This window comes from Bubalus kerabau, chromosome 4, assembly GCF_029407905.1.
Source record: "Bubalus kerabau isolate K-KA32 ecotype Philippines breed swamp buffalo chromosome 4, PCC_UOA_SB_1v2, whole genome shotgun sequence".
NCBI lineage: Eukaryota > Metazoa > Chordata > Mammalia > Artiodactyla > Bovidae > Bubalus > Bubalus kerabau.
The window spans coordinates 161,695,038-161,714,586 of record NC_073627.1 but is presented as its reverse complement, the minus strand read 5'-3'; the positions used below and the strand labels follow the sequence as shown (position 1 = coordinate 161,714,586).

Below are 19,549 nucleotides of genomic sequence, written 5' to 3'. Positions count from 1 at the left end.
CCTGGTACGTAGTCACCTGCAGCCACGAAGTACCTGAAATGCGACTGGCTCGACAATGAGATGTGCTGCAAGCATGAAACACACACTGGATTTGAAAGGCTTAGCATGAAAAAATGAATGTAAAATATTTCATTAGGTTTTATTATGTTGATTACACAGTGAAATAATCATATGTTGAGAGTGTAAAAATAAAATATATTACAGGTAATTTCGCCTACTTCTGCTTTATTCAACATGGCTACTGAAATCTGAATTACGATTGAGAAACCTGATCTAACTGATAGGCACGTAACACTGCATTCCTACTGATACATATTATTTTCAAGAGCCCAAGGACATATAACAAAATGAATATGTATTGGGTCCTTAGGAAAGCTCGAATTATTTCAAAGCACTGAACGAATGCAGGGTATACTTACGGATTGCAATGGGCTGATGGTTTATGTGCCCTCAAATTTCACCCTGCACGTGGTGATGATCCTAGGAGGCAGGGACTCTGGGAGGGGTCAGGTCAGGAGGGAATGGGCTCCCGTGCTGCGAGGACAGGGAGAAGCAGCAGGCAGTCTAGGAACCAGGAAACAGGCCTCACCAGACGTGGCACCTGCTGGTGATCTTGGGACTCTGCAGCCTCCAGGACTATAAGAAACAACTTTCTGTTTATCAGCTAGTCTATGGTATTTATAACCGTAGCCCCAAAAGACTAAGACGGGGCTCTTCATGGAATTCATAGAGATCAAAAAAGGGTCACTAGAAAAACCTCCCCAAACATTGGGAACATAAATGACATACTTCTTGTAGAATTTCATGAATAATCTTTAAAAACACAATGTAAATTAGAAAATACTTTTACATAAAAGATAATGAAAATTTGGCTTATTCAAGCTTGTGGGACCCAGCGAACTGTGTTTAGATGGTAACTTAAAGCCTTAAACACATATACTGGAAAAGAAGGAAGGCTAAAATCAATTGAGCCTCTCCCTCAAGAAACCAGAAAAAAAAGCATAGCCAACGAAACACAAGGCAGATGGAAGAAAAAGGAGTAGAAAATAAGGAAACATAAAGCAAATATGAAATTTTTTAAAAAACAAAGCCAAAAGTTGGCTCTTTGAAAGGACTGATAAAACTGATAAGCCCCTAGACAGACTGATTAAGAAAAAGCGACAAAGCACAAATCACCAGTATCAAGGATTTTTAAAAGGGGAGACAACACATCTTGCAGATAAGAAAGATATCATGAACCACAGTTCACTTACTAATAGGAGAGTCTGCTGCCTAGCAAAGGGGAAATGCTTTACCTAAATATACCCAAGAAGACATACAAAATCAGAACATTTTATTTGCATGAAAAAAAATAAATCTGAAATTAAAAGCCTCCCCACAATGAAACCAACTGGTTTTGCCAATCAATTCTTCCAAAAATCTAGGGACAAAAACAGCAAGCTCACAGGAACTCTCAGGGTAAACAAGGAACACTCTCCACCTTGTTTTATAAGACTAGCATACTGCTACTGCTGCTAAGTCACTTCAGTCGTGTCCGACTCTGTGTGACCACATAGACGGCAGCCCACCAGGCTCCCCCGTCCCTGGGATTCTCCAGGCAAGAACACTGGAGTGGGTTGCCATTTCCATCTCCAATGCAGGAAAGTGAAAAGTGAAAGTGAAGTCGATCAGTCCTGTCGGACTCTTAGCGATCCCATGGACTGCAGCCTACCAGGCTCCTCCGTCCATGAGATTTTCCAGGCAAGAGTACTGGAGTGGGGTGCCATTGCCTTCTCCATGGATTATAAGAACTTTAAACATACATAAACACACAGAGTTAACTGTGTGAGGCGATGCATATGTTGGGCAATCATTCCATGATGTCTATGGGCATCAAGTCATCACAATGTAGACCTGAAATACACAAAAACTGTATCTGTCAGTGACTCCTTAGTGAAGCTAGGGTTCTAAAATCAGGGCCTGGCACCTTATAGCTGGCAGGTGTGGGAACTCGGGTTCCTGTGCAGGCTGTACACACTCTTAATCACAGGTGAGACCTGAAGCAACCAAGCTACTCTCCATTTTTCTTTTTCTGTTTTTCTTTGTTCCCCTTGCCATTTGTATTTAACAGATTCCCAGTATGGAGTGAGCAGCGTCAATGCAGCAATAATGTTCCCCATCTAAGGCAGGAGCCTGTAACACCAGCAGACTTCCCAATCGCCCTGAGAGTAACTGGGGTGCTGCATCACACAAAAAAGCAAAGAAACACAACATTTCCCGAGACAGAGCTGCCCAATGGCAGTGGGGACTATGGTCCACCAGATGTCCCAAGGGGACCCCCAGGGGCTAGGAGCCCATGCTGGGCTCCCCAGCTTGAGGCCACACTTGCCTTTCCACCATTCTGAAGGTCCTGGCAGAAGAAAGCCAGGCCATGGAAGGGGGATGGTGTGGCCGGGCCGTGGGACTCAGGGCAGGACTGACTTGGGTCTGTGCTGGGCTCCACATCCAGTCACCACCACCCTTGGAGTGTACAAAGTTCTTGGGATCATTGTAGGTTTCTGGCAAAAAGCAATGGAGCCAAAGTCACTTAGGATGGTTTTTAAGGAAAAAACCTCACTGAAGATTCACTCAGTGCCAGCCTCGCCCCTACTGAGATGCACACTCCTGGTGGGGAGTCTGGGTGGGGAGTCTGGAGGCCACAGAACCGCAGGGGCCTCGAGCCTTGGCGTGGGCATGGGGAGGGCCAAGAGGCTCGGGGAGGGGACAGGGTCAGGGCCCTTGCAATGGACCGCCACCAAATGCTGGACAAAGACAAGAAATAACAAACCCCACACCTTAAAGTTCCTAAAGAGCCAAGAAGGCCCAGAAGAGTGACCAGGACTGTGCCGTCCGAGGTGGGGGAAGGGAGGGGGAAGGCTTGCCCATGGCAGACTGGATGGGGTTCAACCTCTGCTCCCAGCTCAACTCACCGGAACAGCGACCTCACCACAGTCATTCCCAGCACTTTCCTTTTAGAAGGAAGAAGGGAATCACAGGACAAGCAAAAACTTGCCCGAGGGGGATTCCTGGTGGCCGAGGATGCCAAGGCTCCCTCTTCGTCCCCACGGCTGCCTGAGCCGGCGTGTTGTGTGTCACGGTCACCCGTTTCTGCTGAAGGGCAGCCACCTAGGTTGTTGGAAGGTTGGCCTCAGTGAGGCCGAGCCTGGGGTCCCTAGCTGCCCCCAGAGGGCTCCTGGGCAGCACACCTCTCCAGCCCAGCCTGACCCCACAGCTGCCGCCCACCACAGAGGGCCCTGTCACTGCCATCAGGGAACTATGGGTGCCAAGTCTCAGGCCCGAGGGTGGTGTGGGAGCCTCCATGGCATCCTGTGTGTACACCCGTCCCCGGCTCATGGTCCAGCAGGAGCTGCGGGGAGCGTGTGTGCACGGCAGGTACACACAGGACGGCTCCCGAGCACCGCCGGGCCAGGAAGCCACAGAGCCCCAGTGGGAGGCCTGGGTCGGACTTCTGACCACCACAGGGGCCTGGTCAACTTCCCCCCTGTGCCCTCGGCTTCCTCAGCTCCAATGATAATACCACCACTCGGAGGGCCTCTGATGCCAGGGCTCCTCCGTTCTCCCCAGACGTGTTCAAGGCACGTGATGCCTGGTCAGTCCCTAATGACCGGGTGCATTCTTGGTAGCCCTGGGTCCTGCCTGCTCTTCCTGTTGGCACTGGGGTCCCACATGGGTGTGAGCTGGAATGCTGGTTCCAGGCTGGGTCTGTCTGCTTAGGTGACCGACGGGCCCCCCAAGAGGGAGAGTGTCTGGCATGGGGTGGGCCTCACCCCCTCCTTCTCCTGATCGGCGCCAGGACCACCCTCCTTCCAGTTCCCGGAGTTGGAAGACAGGGGCCCTTTCTGGGTCACTGAACGTGTCATCTCATGGGAGCCTTGATTGATGATATTTGCTGAGTGATCCAGGGGGCCGGGGGGACAGTCCTGCTGAGCTCCTACTGTGTGCTGGCCAAGGATGTTCCTGCGGTCCTTCCCCAACCTCTGGCAGCATCCTCGAGATCATTTTAATACTCATGGACGAGGGGGCAGGCTGGGACTGCCACTGGTGGCTGACCCTGACTTGCTCACGCCTGCCCTCCACCTGGACAGCTCCCGAAGGCGACAGCAAAGTGCTCAGTCCCTGGGCAAGGGTCTGCAGGGAGGCATTTCTGCACCGTGGTTCCTGCTAACCATGTCTGCACCCCCCGGGAGGAGCGGTCACATGGGGTGCTGGCATAAGCATGCCTTCTACACATCCTGGACATGGTACCCTCGACTGTCTCCAGTAAGCCAGGACCCAGAACGCGGTCTCTGAGGGAGCTGGGGCTGCAGGACCGGCTAGGGCGGACTTACCCCTCAGCTTCGGCATAGGGTCTGGCTCTCAAGGCCTGGCTTGTTGAAGGAATAAAAGACATGTATTCATTCACAGTTCTGCTTTGATGATTGGTGGGTAGGTTACTCAGATCCACCCTCTCATGGAAAACAACAACAACAAAAAGTGTCACGCCTTTAAGTTGCTGAAGACCTGAGAAGACCCAGAGGGGCAACTGCCAAGAGGAAGAGTCTAACAGAAGACCCCTCCCTCCCCATGGAGCTGGACTCCCAGGAGACGACACTTTCAGGTGACCCAGAAACCACCTCCCTCCTCCAGCCACGGGAATTACAAGGAAGGTGGTTCCGGTGCTGAGCAGGAGAAGGAGCGGGTGAGGACCCCAGGGGGTCCAGGCATGTCACCTTGGTTCAAGGTGATCCTATTCATAACACCCTCAGATGAGTGGAGAATGCAAGTGCCAAGTCTTTCTGGATAAAGACACCTTCTTCCCAGGCTTGGGAACTGCCCCACGGGTTATGGAAGGGTGGTGGCCATTGTGGAAGAGCATCAGGCACACCAGGATGAAAGACAGCTGCAGGAGAACCAGCAGAAGTGACCCCTCAGCTTTGGGATTCTGAGAGGATTTGATGGATAATAAATCTAACCAATCAGCTAAGCTCACCTCATTTAGAGAAATTAACCTCAAGATAGAAAGGTCCTGCACAGGACAGGAAACCATTAAAGAAAATCACACAGCCAACTTGGAAGAGAACCAAACAGAACGCGCAGAAATAAAGAAGTGTCACAACGAGAAGCGAAAATACAACAGACACCTTTGAAGACACTTGACCTCTTCAGGAAAAGGAGACACGTGGCCACACAGCAGGGGCATGCTGATAACGTATGCAGCTCCCTGCCCAACCCCTTGCTCTCCAGGAAGAAAAACCAACTCTGATCTGTAGCTACATCATTTGCCAATTTCCGTGGTGTAAATACTCCTGCCGTGGCCTGTTTCATGTACCAAAGGGTTAACACCCAGCTGGCAGAATTCCCCATGAGCCAGAAAGAGCTGACTCTGGCACACAACGACCTAGAGACATGGGAGGACGTCAGAACCGCAACCAGAGGGGCACAGATTTCAGCCCGACTACCTGGGACCGGGAAGAGCCGTCCTTAGGAACTTTAAAGACAAGACTCTTAAAACATGTCCAGAATTCACTTTATAACTTTGCCATTTCCTTCTCCAGTTTATAACAAGTACGCTTCCACAAAACCAAGAGAGGCCCAAAGGAAGCCAGGTGGGGTGTATAAAAGCCTCAGCACTTAAGACTCAAGAGACATAAAAACGTTATGGCCAAAGAAATGAATGTGTAATGGTGGAATTATGAATAGAGATATGAATAGCTTCGGGACTAGACAATGGCCCCTGAAACCTCAGTGTAGGAGAGGCTCATGGCATAGGCACTAAGCCTGGGGGTAGGAGTGAGATGCGGGCTGAAGACCACATTTTGTTGTTTTTCAGTCACTAAGTCACATCCAACTTTTGAGACCCCATGGACTGCAACACACCAGGCTTCCCTGTCCTTCACCACCTCCCAGAGCTCACTCAAACTCATGTCCATGGACTCAGTGATGCCATCCAACCATCTCATCCTCTGAAACCCCCTTTTCCTCCTGCCCTCGATCTTTCCCAGCATCAAGGTCTTCCAATGAGTCAGCTCTTCACACCAGTGGGCCAAAGTATTGGAGCTTCAGGTTCAGCATCAGTCCTTCCAATGAATATTCAGGGTTGATTTCCTTTAGGATTGACTGGTTTGATGTCCTTGCAGTCCAAGGGACTCTCAAGAGTCTTCTCCAACAACAGAGCTCAAAAGCATCAATTATTTGGTGCTCAGCCCTCTCTGTAGTCCAGTTCTCACGGTTCAGGGAAAAGAGTCTTGACACGAGGACCCAGCACCCAGGTTCAAGTGCTGGCTCTGCCCCTGTCGGGCCCAGTGGCCTTGATCTCCTTGCCCCACCTCTCAGAGCCTCAGTGCCTTCCCTCGGTAAAGGGATCTGACCCCTGTACCACAGGCCAGGTCAGGATGCCCACAGAAGGTGGGGTGGGGATGCGGCTTTGCATCCAGGCTGACAAGTCCCTGAGAACATCTGTTGCTGCATTATCCTTACATACGGAGTTGTTGAAATTAGACTTGAGGTGCCTCCAAGTCGAGAACCCCCACCCCAATGTCCAGGCTATGAGGAGGGACCCCTGCCCCCCAACTCCATGCTTATCACCACACTTAGCCAAGTCTGGGAACTGTCTCGGACACCAGCTCATGCCCACTAGGCCTCAGCTGGAAACTGCAAGAAACATCCCCCTCTACCTTGTTCCATGTCCATGGCAACCCTTCCCACCCCCAGCAGATGAAAGCCCCTCCATTGTAAGATGGAAAAACCAAGGTCCCAAGTGGGGAAGCCACTTGCCTGAGGCTGCTCAGCCCCCAGGAAGTGGCCAGGCTGGGTCTGGACCCACACACGTGGCCTCAGAGGGGCTGTGCGCGGTCTGAGCCTCCCTGGGAGCTCAGGTACCCTCACCGCCTGACCAGCCATCCTGGAGTCTGGTGTGGAGGTGGCTCCCATCCTCCAGCAGGTAGTTGCTCGCTTGCTTTTCAAAAAACAAGATCCACGAAGACGGGAAACAGATACCGCCACGGCCCACACCAGCTCCGGGGAGGAATGAGGAGAAACTACAGCGTGCCAGCCCTGGGGCGCCGTGGCGAGCCCTGAACTGCAGCTTGAAAGTAAACTGACCGTGTAGGGTTCACGTGTCTGCGGCCTTAACAATTCTGCCAAATCTGGAGTCAAGTTCAACATCAGGGAGGTGTGGACCTCGGTCACCCCCAGTACACAGCCCCAGTACACAGCTGGGAGTTTCCTGTGTGGCCTTTTCGGCAATTACCAGTGGACATAAAAATGCCCTGGCTTTGAGTTTGCACTTGAAAAATGCTGATGGGTTTCAGTTACAAGGAAACATGTTGGCCCACAAGCTGCTCCTTTTTTTTTTTTTTTTTTTTTTTTTGAGTACTTGGGCCCCCATGGACCAGACGTGGTTGATTCAGTGTGTGAGAAAGGAAGCTGCAATACTTTGGCCACCTGATGCAAAAGAGCCAATTCATTGGAAAAGACCCTGTTGCTGGGAAAGACGGAAGGCAAAAGGAGAAGAAGGCAGCAGAGGATGAGGTGGTTAGATAGCATCACCGACTTAATGGACATGAATTTGAGCAAACTATGGGAGTTAGTGGAGGGATGGAGGAGCCTGGCGTGCTGCAGTCCATGAAGTCACGAAGAGATGGACACGACGTAGCGACTGAACAAGTGAGGAGGGCAGAAAGGACACAGGTGAGCTCACAAATAGGCCCAAGGACTCCCCAGGGCTGTCAGAGCCTCTCTTAGCTCTGACTCCTTCCAGCCCCTCCCTGTCCTCAGGGAAGACTGCAGGGTCACTGGGCCCCATGGCTTAGGCCCAGGGCAGGCAAGGATGAAACTCCAAGCCAGCTAGGCACAGTCCAGGGGTGGGAAGAGAGCCAAGAGCACTGACCCACGAGGCCCTACATGGCAATGGAGCCATCCCGGAGTCCGTGCTCCCGACGAGGATGCTGACCACAGCCGGGGGGCTCTCTTGGCACCGCTGCTGGGCGTCACGCACCCTGACCACCTGATCCTCACTCTTGCGTGAGAGCAGCAAGCTCTGGGCCCCCAGTCCCTGGGCTGCCTTGTGATAATCAGTGTAAGCCAGGCTACAGGCCACATTGCTGCCCAGAGAGGGCACCTGCTCCCTGGAAATCTGGGTCCAGCCAGCATCATTTCCTATTAAGGCCATCACTGGGATCTTGTGTCCAACGAAGGTGTCAAATTTGATTAGGCTATAGCCAAACGCTCCATCCCCAAACAGGCACCAGACCTCAGCATCCGGCCGACACAGTTTGGCCCCAAGTGCAAATCCGGCACCAACCCCCAGAGTCCCGAAGGCCCCAGGATCAAGCCAACACAAGGGCCCACGGGGCTGCACCAGGTAGGCAGCTGTGCCCACAAAGTCCCCGCCATCGACCACCAGGATGGAGTTGTCAGGCGGAGTGTCCTCCACCAGCTGCAGGACCCGCACTGGGTTAAGATGCTGGGCTACGGGCATCACTGCCTTCTCCCGAAAGTTCTGCTCCTTCTGTTGGTCAGTTTGCCGAAGCTCCTCTCCCCAGTCTGAGGCCCACATCCGACCCTGGAGGCCCTCCACCAGCTTCACCACGAGGAGCCCACATCTCCCTGCACAGCCTCTTGGGGCTTCCAGAAAATGTCTGAGTTGATCAGCATCTCCTTCCGGTCACGGTTGACAACAATGAGTTTGCTGCTGCAGCTGAGGACACGCCCACAACAGGCGGAAGTCACACACTGCTCCTGCCAGGACAACCACGTCTGCCTTCAGGGCGGCCCTGTGGTTCTGCCGGAAGTGGAGGGGGTGGCTGCGGCCCAGCAGTCCCTGTGCCATCCCCGCCAGGAAGCAAGGGATGCCCAGGGTCTCCACGGCAACCCGAAGTTTGTCTGAGGATGTCGAAGACAGCAGGGCCTGGCTCCCAATTAGCATGAGGGGCCTTTTGGCCCGACTCAAGATCTCCACATATTGCTGAACCTGCTGGGGGGAGGCCTGGGGAATGTCCAGGGGCAGAGGCCCCTCAGGCTGAGGCTCCCAAGCTCCTGCAAAGAGGTTGGCCAGGGAATTCGCTAAGTACCAGTGGACCACTCGACTCATGAGGCCCTTGGGCGGCTTACCTGGCACCATCTCCTTCTGAACGAGGAAGTAGGGGTACAGCACATCCAGAGACAGTTCCACAAACACCGGGTCGGCGGTGCCCGACTGTGCAGCGGCCATCGCGGTGCTCAGGGTGGGGATGATATCCCACACTCTCCACACAGAAGCACAAAACTTGCAGAGCGGCCTGAACAGGGCTATCTGATCAACTGCCTGGAGTGCACCCTGATTCGGCAGCAGGGTGCTGGCCCCACCACCCAGGAGCAGGACTGGGGACTGGGCTACCGAGCATTCTTCACCGCAGTCACTGCGTTGGTGAGGCCGGGGCCGGCCGTCACTGCTGCCACGCCCACCGTCCCGGTCAGGTGGGCTACAGCATCAGCGGCAAAGACAGCTGTGACTTCGTGGCGGGTGTCCGCCACGCGGATGCCCAACTTCTCACAGGCCACCAGCAGTGGCGAAATGTGCCCGCTGACCAGCGTGAAAAGGAAGCACACACCGTGGGCCTTCAGCACGGCTGCCACATTCTCCCCACCATGCCGGATGCTTGCCGTGTCCACCTTGTGCATCAACTGATAGAAGAGCCCCAGGCGGTGAGCGGCGCCCAGCAAGGCGGCCACTAGCGTCCCAAAGGCCAGGAGCAGGAAAGAGGAGAAGCAGCCCCAAGTTGGGGCGGCAGCTGCCGCGGTCTCCATGAGCTGACACCTGCTTCTCAATGGGTCGGCGGGAAGCCCCGCCTCTCTTTGATATCAAGGACCCGAATCTTCGTCCTAGTGGTGAGACCACCCCACGACTACACCCCCAAGTCAGCGTGCCCCTTCTCCTGAAGCCAAACCCTCCGCTGCAGCGAGTGCCTGGACTTCAATCTGACTCCGGACCCCAGGCCCTGAGTCAAGGTCAGATCGTTTCAGGATGCTCCTCCTACCCCCGTGGCACTTTACCCTTCATCCATAGGAAATGGCGCTGGCTCCAGAGGAATTCCCCACAAGCTGCTCTTGTCCGTTTCCTGGGAACCCTGGCCACTAACCCCACCGCCATCGGAGGGACAGAGCAGTGGGGGATGGGCGGAAGAGGCGCTTCTGCAGAACACAGGCCTGGGCCGCCTGCCTCCAGGACCTTTCCCCACCATTTCCATCCTGTCTGCCCCCCAGGGGTCTCTGGTATGACACCCCTCCTGGACCTTCATGCATGAAACTGACTTCGGGGCCATCTTCTGGATCAAGGTGTCAGATCCTAATTTGACAATGAGGGCCCCTCTTGTGGGTGGGTGGGGAAGCAATTTTTAAGCTGAGTTCCTCTGGGCCCACAGTGCCTGGCAGAGGGCGGGGGGGGGGGGGGCAAGTGGATCACCTGTGGTCACAGCCAGTCAGCCAGGCTCAGCCTCCATCTGTCCTATACGCAAAGTTATGAGCACATTTCTTCCAGACCCACCACTTCCCCCTCCACTGGGTTCCTGGCCCGGGCACCCAGTGTTGTGTACAGGTCTCTGTCTGGGGTACCTCTGGGGCACTGGACAGGGGATTGGGGACTTGCGTGGACAGTGTGGGGGGGGCTTCCTTGGGGAAGTTTCCGACAGCTCCTGGGAAACAGGCCTGCACGCTCCTTGCACCTCTAAGCATGGACCAGGGTCATCAGTTTATACACCCTGGGAGCAGGTGAGAAGCGCACTGTGGGGCACTCCTAGACCTGCTAAAAGTCAGAACCTGCATCTTGATGACCTCAGGGGCTTCCATGCACAGCCGGGGACCCTGCACTGAGGCAGCCAGGCCAAGGCTTGGTCCCCGACAGACCACCTACCCTGCTCAGCCCTCCAACCACGCACCATGTCTCCCCCACCCATGGCTGTACTCGAGGGGTCCCGTGTGAGCTCCCCCTACTCCTGGGATAACCGCTCGTGTGTAAGGGCTCAGCTTTGTGGCAGGGTGAATGGTGCCCTCCAAAAGAGACACCCACATCCCAACTCCCCATATTTGCCAGGGGGCCTTTTTTTGGAAATGGGGTCTTTGCAGATGAAATCAAGTTAGATAAGGTTACAGTGGATTAGGTGGGCCTTATGCAGGATGATGGGTGTCTTTATAAGAAGAGGAGAGGCACACAGAGACAAGGAGGCCGTGTGAGGAGGAAGCAGAGGTTGGGGGATGTGGCCACAAACCCAGGAACACCTGGAGCCCCAGAAACTGGAAGAGTTGGGAGTGATGCTCCTCCAGAGCCCAGGTCGGGGGCCCGGTCCTGCTGACCCTTGACTTTAGACTTCTGGCCCCCAGAACTGGGAGAGAATCAATTAGTATTGTTTTAAGCCTTCCCGCCACCCCAGTTTGTGGTCGTTGGTATCAGAAGCCCCACCTGGGACACTCAATGTTCTGTGTCCCTAAGATCCACCAATCGACCGCTACCTCATCCAGGCCAGTCTTCCCCCGGTCATCGTGGGGTGTCTTCTCAACAATAAATCTCCTGACTCGGGAGAAAGGCTCACGCTGCACACAGGGGCCCCATCTGTGTGGGGCTCGAAGCCCATGTTGCCTCGGAGCAGCTCAGCCTCACACACCTGCTGGCCCAGAGGGAGCAAAGGGGGTCACACACCTCTGAGCCCCTGTGACCTCCACACCCTGCCCAGTCATAACTGCAGACGACCGGGCCAGCAGACATTTCAGGAGGGCAGACTTGCTTATCTGCCCCCATTCCTCTTGCTTCACTGTCCTTTTGCATCCCCCTACCCCTGCTCCTGGGCTTCCCTTGGGCCTCCCTTGGGGCTCAGCGGGTAAAGAATCTGCCTGCAATGCAGGAGACCTGGGTTCGATCCCTGCGTTGCGAAGATCCCCTGGTGAAGTGAAAGGCTACCTACTCCAGTATTCTGGCCTGGAGAATTTCATTGACTGTGTAGCCCTTTGGGTCGCCAAGAGTTAGACACGACTGAGCAACTTTCGTTTCATTCATCCCTGCTCCTGGTCCAGCCTGTCGAGCCGGTCCTCATGTTTGGGTCCGGGGGACACTGGTGACATCTGGGGACATTTTCAGTTGCATTTATGAATGCTGCAAGATATTAAATGCCAACAACGCCAAGGCTGAGAAATCCCACTTTAAGACTCTTCATCTTTTGGGGGTCATTGTTTGAGGATCCAATGGAGCCCATGGATTTCTTTCTCCCTGGGGAAGCACGCATAAGCCCCAAGTTTGTTTCACAGTGGGCAAGGTCGTGTGGCTGGGCTCTCTCCGAGGCTATCTTGTTCCCCAAACCCTCTCACTTCTTGGAATCAGAGCACACCTGGGAACGAGTCATCCCGGACATCTCTCCGCTAATCGGGCTGGTGTGGACCTGCACACACCCCGCACGCTGCCTGTGCCCAGCGGCCCCTGAATAGACTCTGGTCTCGAGCAGGGGCAGGCAACAGGCTTCCTGGGGCCTGACTCATCTCAGGGGAAAGCTTGGGGTTGCAGGGGCCATGGAAAAATCGGTAATGATCTGAAGACACCACAAGAAGATGGCTCATGCTCAGCTCCAGCTTTTCAAAATCTTGAACAATTTAGTTTATGCCACGATAACAGTTTCACCTAAAAAGGGCCCAATCAGGGACTTCCCTGGTGGTCCAGCGGTTAACACTCTGCCTTCCAATGCAGGGAGTGTGGGTACAATCCCTGGTTGGGGAACTAAGATCACCGCATGCCTTGAGATGTGGCCCCAAAGTTTTTTTTAAAAAAGGTCCAATCAACCGCTGAAAAACTTTTAAGGCTACAGAACCAAATCATCACTGACATTTGGGGTCACTGGGAGCTTGTGATTTGTATTAATAATAAGAAATACATTTTTGGCCTTTGTCCCCCGGTCCTGGCACAGGGCTCCTAAAACTCTGGGAATTATCTAAGTGGGGAGAACAGTCAAGGTGTCTCTTGTTAGGTGAATGAGGTGACTTTTCGAAGAGTGCCTCCTTTCCAAAGAGGGGCACTGCTTGCCAGGGTAACTAAGCACATGGTTAGACGACTGAAACTTTCGGTCCCTCCCCTGCCCCCGCCCACTATGTCTGGGAAAGCCAGAAGGGCTTCTGCTTGAAGCAATCACCAACAGCCAGTGATTTAATCAATTGTGCTTGTGTGATGACTCCTCCATAAAAACCCCCAGAGTCTGGATAGCTTCTGGGTTGATGAACACATGCAAATTTGGGGAAAGTGAGGCTCAGAGAGCGTGAAGTTCCGTGCCTCCCCCACACACACCTTGTCCTGTGTATCCCCCTCCATCTGCTGTTCCTGAGTTTATTACGTTTTACAATAAGGCTGTGATCTACCAGGCAACATGTTTCTCTGAGTTCCATGACCATTCGACAAATTAATAGAACCCAAAGTCATTAGAATCTCTGAACAGGTAGCCACTGGGTCAGAGCGCAGGTGACAATCTGGGCTTGCAAATGATGGCTGGAGTCGGGGGAGGGTCTTGTAGGGCTGGGCCTTTAACCTGTGCGGTCTGGAACTACCCCCAGATAGGCAGTGTCCACACTGAGTTAAGTTGCAGGACCCCCAGCTGCTGTCACAGAAGCGCTGGGTGGTGCTGGGGAAACAACGCATGCATGTTGGAACTGGAAGAAGCCTCGTCACTGATTAGTACAACTCGATCTTTCCTGGTGGCCATAACCAATGTCTTTAAGCTTGATGTTTATTTCAAAGTCAGAAGTTTTAAAGAAGATATGTGTGGTGAAGGATTTAATTGGACTTGGAAAGGCTATTCTTTCTCCTTTGTGAGCATGGCCATTCCATTATCATATGAGCAATAATGACATATGACTGAATATTCACATCACCAGTGAGAATGTCCTGAGTGCCAGACTCTAAGTTAAGTCCTTCAGGATACCCCGTGATGTACTGACTTGTTTCCCAGGTGGTTCAGCAGAAAAGAACCCACCAGCCAATGTAGGAAGTGCAGGAGACCTGGGTTCAATCCCTGGGTGGGCAAGATCCCCTGGAGGAGGAAATGGCAACCCATTTCAGTATTCTTGCCTGAAAAATTCCATAGAGGATAGAGGACCTTGGTGCTACAGTCCACAGGGCTGCAAAGAGTTGGACACGAATGAGCAACTGAACATGCACACTGTCGAGCAAATACTGTTGGTATCTCTGTTGCACAAATGGTGAAACTTCATGGCTGTTGGTGTTCAGTCATCCGATTTTGTCTGATTCTTTGCCACCCCATGGACTATACACTCCAGGGAATTCTCTAGGCCAGAATACTGGAGTGGGTAGTGTTTCCCTTCTCCAGGGGATTTTTCCGACTCACCACATATTGTAAGACTAAACTTGAGAATTCTTGTTTTTTATTTCATTTCAAACAGCCTTTGGGTATCTGAAAGGACAGTGTAGGTACTTTCAAGATGCCTTCTGCAAAACAAAGCCCTTTTGGCAAATATGCTCATGATATCCAGGTAAGTGTTGCTGTTGTGTCACATCTCAGCCAGAAGGCAGATCCTAAGCTCTTCCTCTGGCAGAAACAAATTCACAAAATAAGCCAGGAAAGACAGCTGGAGAAACAAACCACACCAACAACTGGAAAAGCATTCCTCATGAGACAAAGCTAGAGAAAAACCCAACATCCTGGTGGCCCAAAAACCCTCTTGGCAATGAATGTTCAGTAAGGAAGAGATGAAACATATCAAGTTCTAAGGAGAGGAAATGCCCATGGCCAGTGTAGTTTAGAGATGGCCTGACTGCTCAGATGTAGACACACACCAATGTAAACCCTTTGCAGACAGGAGTGATGGTCATCACCATAGTGTTTACTCTGGTGACAACCTGCCCTGGGCACCACATAAGACAGCAGACCTGATGCTCTTCCTCTGCCCCCACACCATTCACTCATGAAGGCAGCTCAGGCGCTATCGTGCCCTGCCTGCCTGTCTGGCTCGTCCATGAGCTGTGACCACCTCCAGGGAAGGACTCTGCCTTCTCTTCTCTCTGCACCATGAACCTGCACACAGGGGGCCTTCAGAACCTCAGGAGATTCACCACACCCCAAGTATAGCCAGAACCCTCCCCAGGCATTAAAACGGCTGTGGAGTCACTTTGGCCCAAGCCCTGGTTACGGATCCCTGGAACCTACTACAGCCTCTACAGTGTGAATAATCAGGTCCTTTATGCACAGATTCCCGGCTGTGAGATCTGAGCTTTGGATTCATTGTCAGCTCTGTCCCTCCTGTGGCAGCCAGGTGGGCCGTGATATAAACAAAGGAGCTCATGAGCTGAGTTTCAAGGGAGGCATTGAAAGGACAGCGATGGATGGAACCTGTTACAAACTGAGGGAGGGGCCCTACATGTCTCAGAAGAGGCCTCTGGTGTGCAGGTGTGGAGGAGGGCCCCCACACTGCAAAGGAAAGAGAGGTACTCAGGGGCAAAGGCTCGTGGCCTCTCCTGTAGCAGCTCCAGTTGGTAGCTCGTGCACAGTCGACAGCCAATGTGGTCACATGAGTGTGACTCTTATTCCCTCACAAAGCAAGAGAAAGGGGGCAGGGTGTGGGAGTACCTGGAGGGTGTGGTGGGGTGGATGAAGGGAGGTGTCCTTCCTCTCTTCAGTGCAAATTGCTTTTGTGAGTCTCAGAGCTGCCAGAAGGCAGTCAGCAAATCAGGTCCCCACAGTATCCAGGGTGGGCTGGGTGCCTTAGCCCCTGTCAAGCCACACCATATGGCTTCCCTGAGTTCTAACAGCAGGATCTGGGGATTTTGTCTAGGTACACACTTCCTTGCTGTAGCTGTGTTACCTGTTACCCCCTTCTTTGAGCCCCAGTTTTGTCCTCTAGAAAAAAGACATCGATTGCTACCTTAGCAGGTTGCTACCTTAATCCTGTGAAGACTAATTAGGGTAATCCTACAATTAATAGCTCGCCTTAAGAGATATCAGTGAATAGCTGGCCTTAAGAGATACTGGGCTTCCCTGATAGCTCAGCTGGTAAAGACTCCTCCTGCCATGCAGGAGTCCCCGGTCTGATTCCTGGGTTGGGAATCCTGATCCACTGCAGAAGGGACAGGCTACCCACTCCCGTATTCTGGCTTTTCTTGTGGCTCAGCTGGTAAAGAATCTGCCTGCAATGTGGGAGACCTGGGTTCAATCCCTGCACTGGGAAGATCCCCTGGAGAAGGGAAAGGCTACCCACGCCAGTATTCTGGCCTGGAGAATTCCATGAACTCTATAGCCTATGGGGTCACAAGAATCTTCCACGAATGAGGGACTTGCACTTCACTTTCAAGACATATGACCTGAATCCAATTAAACTGGAGTCTCCAAGTGTCATCTGGCATTTCTTCTCTGAAGCCAGCCAAAACCCACACAGTTGCATTTCCAGGGTCTCCACTTAGCCAGCTGGACAGAAAACCCAGCGTGGTTCAAACAAGCTGACAGACAAGCAGGAGAAGACTCACAGGCAGAAGGCTTCCCTCCGGTTTCAGGTGGAGCTCCGGGACCACAGCAGGAACCGGCGCTCTCAACCGCTGGGCTCAGCAGCGGCCTCATTCTCAGGCCAGCAGCTCTACCCTGAGGGGCTCAGGAAGGCCACCAACCGCCCCAGGCTGACCTCACGCCCCTCCCGCTGCTGTAGCCTGACCTCACCCAGCCCCACCCCTTCTGGCAGAAGGCCAGCTCCTCTTCCCTTGATTCCAGCGTGAGGCCCGGCCCTGGGCCCCGATTGGTCATCGCACCAGTCCTGAGCCAATCACGGTGGCCAGGGGGGAGAGAACACACCGATTGGCCAGGGCCAGGTCATGGGCCCATACTCTCCAGGACACGTGTGAGGTGCTGCCCCTGTGTCCGCGGTGGAGACAATGCGATACCCCCAGAGCAGAGCTGAGAGTCCAGTCACTGTGTCCATGTGCTCAGTGTCCTGGGACGTGCCTGCTCATCCTCTCTCCACACCACTTTGTCCTCTGCAGGCACAATATTCATGACACACCTCTAACCTTCCCAAGTGCTGTTTCACGCACCCACATTCAAGGGAGCAGGTTCTCCTGTTGGAAGATAGGTTTGGAGATCCTCTCTTAACCTCTGGCCTTGTTTCTTCTGTCATGGTAGAATAATTTATTCATTCTAAAAACCCCCACAAGCACCACCACAGGCTGCTTTGCGTATTCAGGATTCTTAGCTGTTGTGAGTGGAGGACATGGCCCACGGGCCTCCCAAAGGGAATGAATTTTGTCCAAGGAAGCACCTGAGAGGCTAAATCAGTGAATCACTTTGCTGTACACCTTAAACAAACAAATTATTGTAAATCAACAATATCTCAACTTAAAGAAAAGATATTCCTTCATCAAAAATTGTTCAAAATTTTGTAAAATTTTTCTTTCAATTGTTGGTTCTTCAGTTCAGTTCAGTCACCCAGTCGTGTCCGACTCTTTGCGACCCCATGAATCACAGCACGCCAGGCCTCCCTGTCCATCACCATCTCCCGGAGTTCACTCAAACTCACATCCATCGAGTCCATGATGCCATCCAGCCATCTCATCCTCTGTCATCCCATTCTCTTCCTGCCCCCAATCCCTCCCAGCATCAGGGTCTTTTCTAATGCGTCAACTCTTTGCATGAGGTGGCCAAAGTACTGGAGTTTCAGCTTTAGCATCATTCCTTCCAAAGAAATCCCAGGGCTGATCTCCTTTCGAATGGACTGGTTGGATCTCCTTGCAGTCCAAGGGACTCTCAAGAGTCTTCTCCAACACCACAGTTCAAAAGCATCAATTCTTCGGCGCTCAACTTTCTTTCCAGTCCAACTCTCACATCCATACATGACCACTAGAAAAACCATAGCCTTGACTAGACGAACTTTGTTGGCTAAGTAACGTCTCTGCTTTTCAATATGCTATCTGCTGCTGCTGCTGCTAAGTCGCTTCAGTCGTGTCCGACTCTGTGCAACCCCATAGATGGCAGCCCACCAGGCTCCCCAGTTCCTGGGATTCTCCAGGCAAGAACACTGGAGTGGGTTGCCATTTCTTTCTCCAATGCATGAACGTGAAAAGTGAAAGTGAATTCGCTCAGTCATGTCCAACTCTTAGCAACCCCAAGGACTGCAGCCTACCAGGCTCCTCCATCCATGGGATTTTCCAGGCAAGAGTACTGGAGTTGGGTGCCATTGCCTTCTCCAATATACTATCTAGGTTGGTCATAACTTTTCTTCCAAGGAGTAAGCGTCTTTTAATTTCATGGCTGCAATCACCATCTGCAGTGATTTTGGAGCCCCCAAAAATAAAGTCTGACAGTGTTTCCCCATCTATTTCCCATCAAGTAATGGGACCAGATGCCATGTTGGTTCTTAGTATGTGTCTAATTGGTTTGGTGGTGTTTTGTGAGGTAGGGATCCAACTTACTTTTCCATATGGATACCAAATTGTCCCAATGGGACGATTCCTTTGTCCTTTCTCCTGGAAATGTCCTTTCTGGGTTTACATATTAAGAAGCTTTTTTTTAAATGCCAAGTATCAAGAACTTCAGAATTTTTTTAATTTGTAGAGCACCCCAGAGGCATGTTTCCATTTCTGTGTCTTCTCTTTGCATTTCACCATTGCCAGTTTCTAGTATACACAAGTACCCTCAGAGGGTTCTCTGTAGTGAACCGTGTATGTTTCTGTGAGAACAGAGGATGTGAGCATGGAGGAGGGTCTGAGTCCATAGTGACCATGTAACTAGGCTCAGCAACCCCAATATTAAGTCTGGCTGAGACTTCCTAAGGCAAGGTCTGTGTTTCTTCCTCTCGGTGTCTGGATACGGAAAATGATGTTGGTGGATTGGGACTTGGGTCTCTGGGTCCAGCAGTGTAGAGATATACGCATAGCCTGCTTTTCCATTATATTTTCCTCCTGTGGGCTCTGCTGAGATGGTGTGGAGATATTTCTGCTAAAGGCTTGAGAGGTAGTCAATCCTTCTGCTTCTCATCCCCTGCCTCATCTGTACTTCTGTCATTTTTTTTTTATATAGCTAATTTTCAATGTTGTTAGTCCTTGTGTCATTCTGACACTCAGGCACCTGTAGTTTAATAGACCTCCAGCTCCTGAGAGCTTTTTGCCTGGTGGAGACATGGAGAACTCAGGGAGCAGCACCACATCACACTGGAGCCTGGACCAGAGAGAAGGTTCTTGCCAGGAAGGCTCCATCCCTGCTGTGGGGGGTTCGGAGTTATCACTTCTGATTGTGCATCCACCGGGCCCTCGGTGCAGGCCCCACTCTGAGATCTGGAAAGGAGGTGGCTTCCCTCATTGACACAGAACTAGTACTTTTTGTCCTCGTCCTTGTCCAGTCCCATTTGGTTCCCAGGCTCTACCCTTAACCCTCACCCACCGGATCAGGAGAGCCCCATTCTAGAGGAGTTTCATACAAGGAGAGACTCCTGGAGACACTCTAACCCCCAGGCCTAAATAAGCATCTCCTTGGAGTTTCACAGCCCTGGAAGGAGATACTGGGTTTGTGTCCATTTTACAGTTGAATAT

The 19,549-nt window shown here is 52.4% G+C and overlaps 1 pseudogene; it reads right to left on the bottom strand.

Annotated features, from left to right (window-relative positions):
• Nucleotides 1-7,916: 7,916 nt before the first annotated feature.
• Nucleotides 7,917-9,819, bottom strand: LOC129651718 (2-hydroxyacyl-CoA lyase 2-like; annotated as a pseudogene).
• Nucleotides 9,820-19,549: the final 9,730 nt, after the last annotated feature.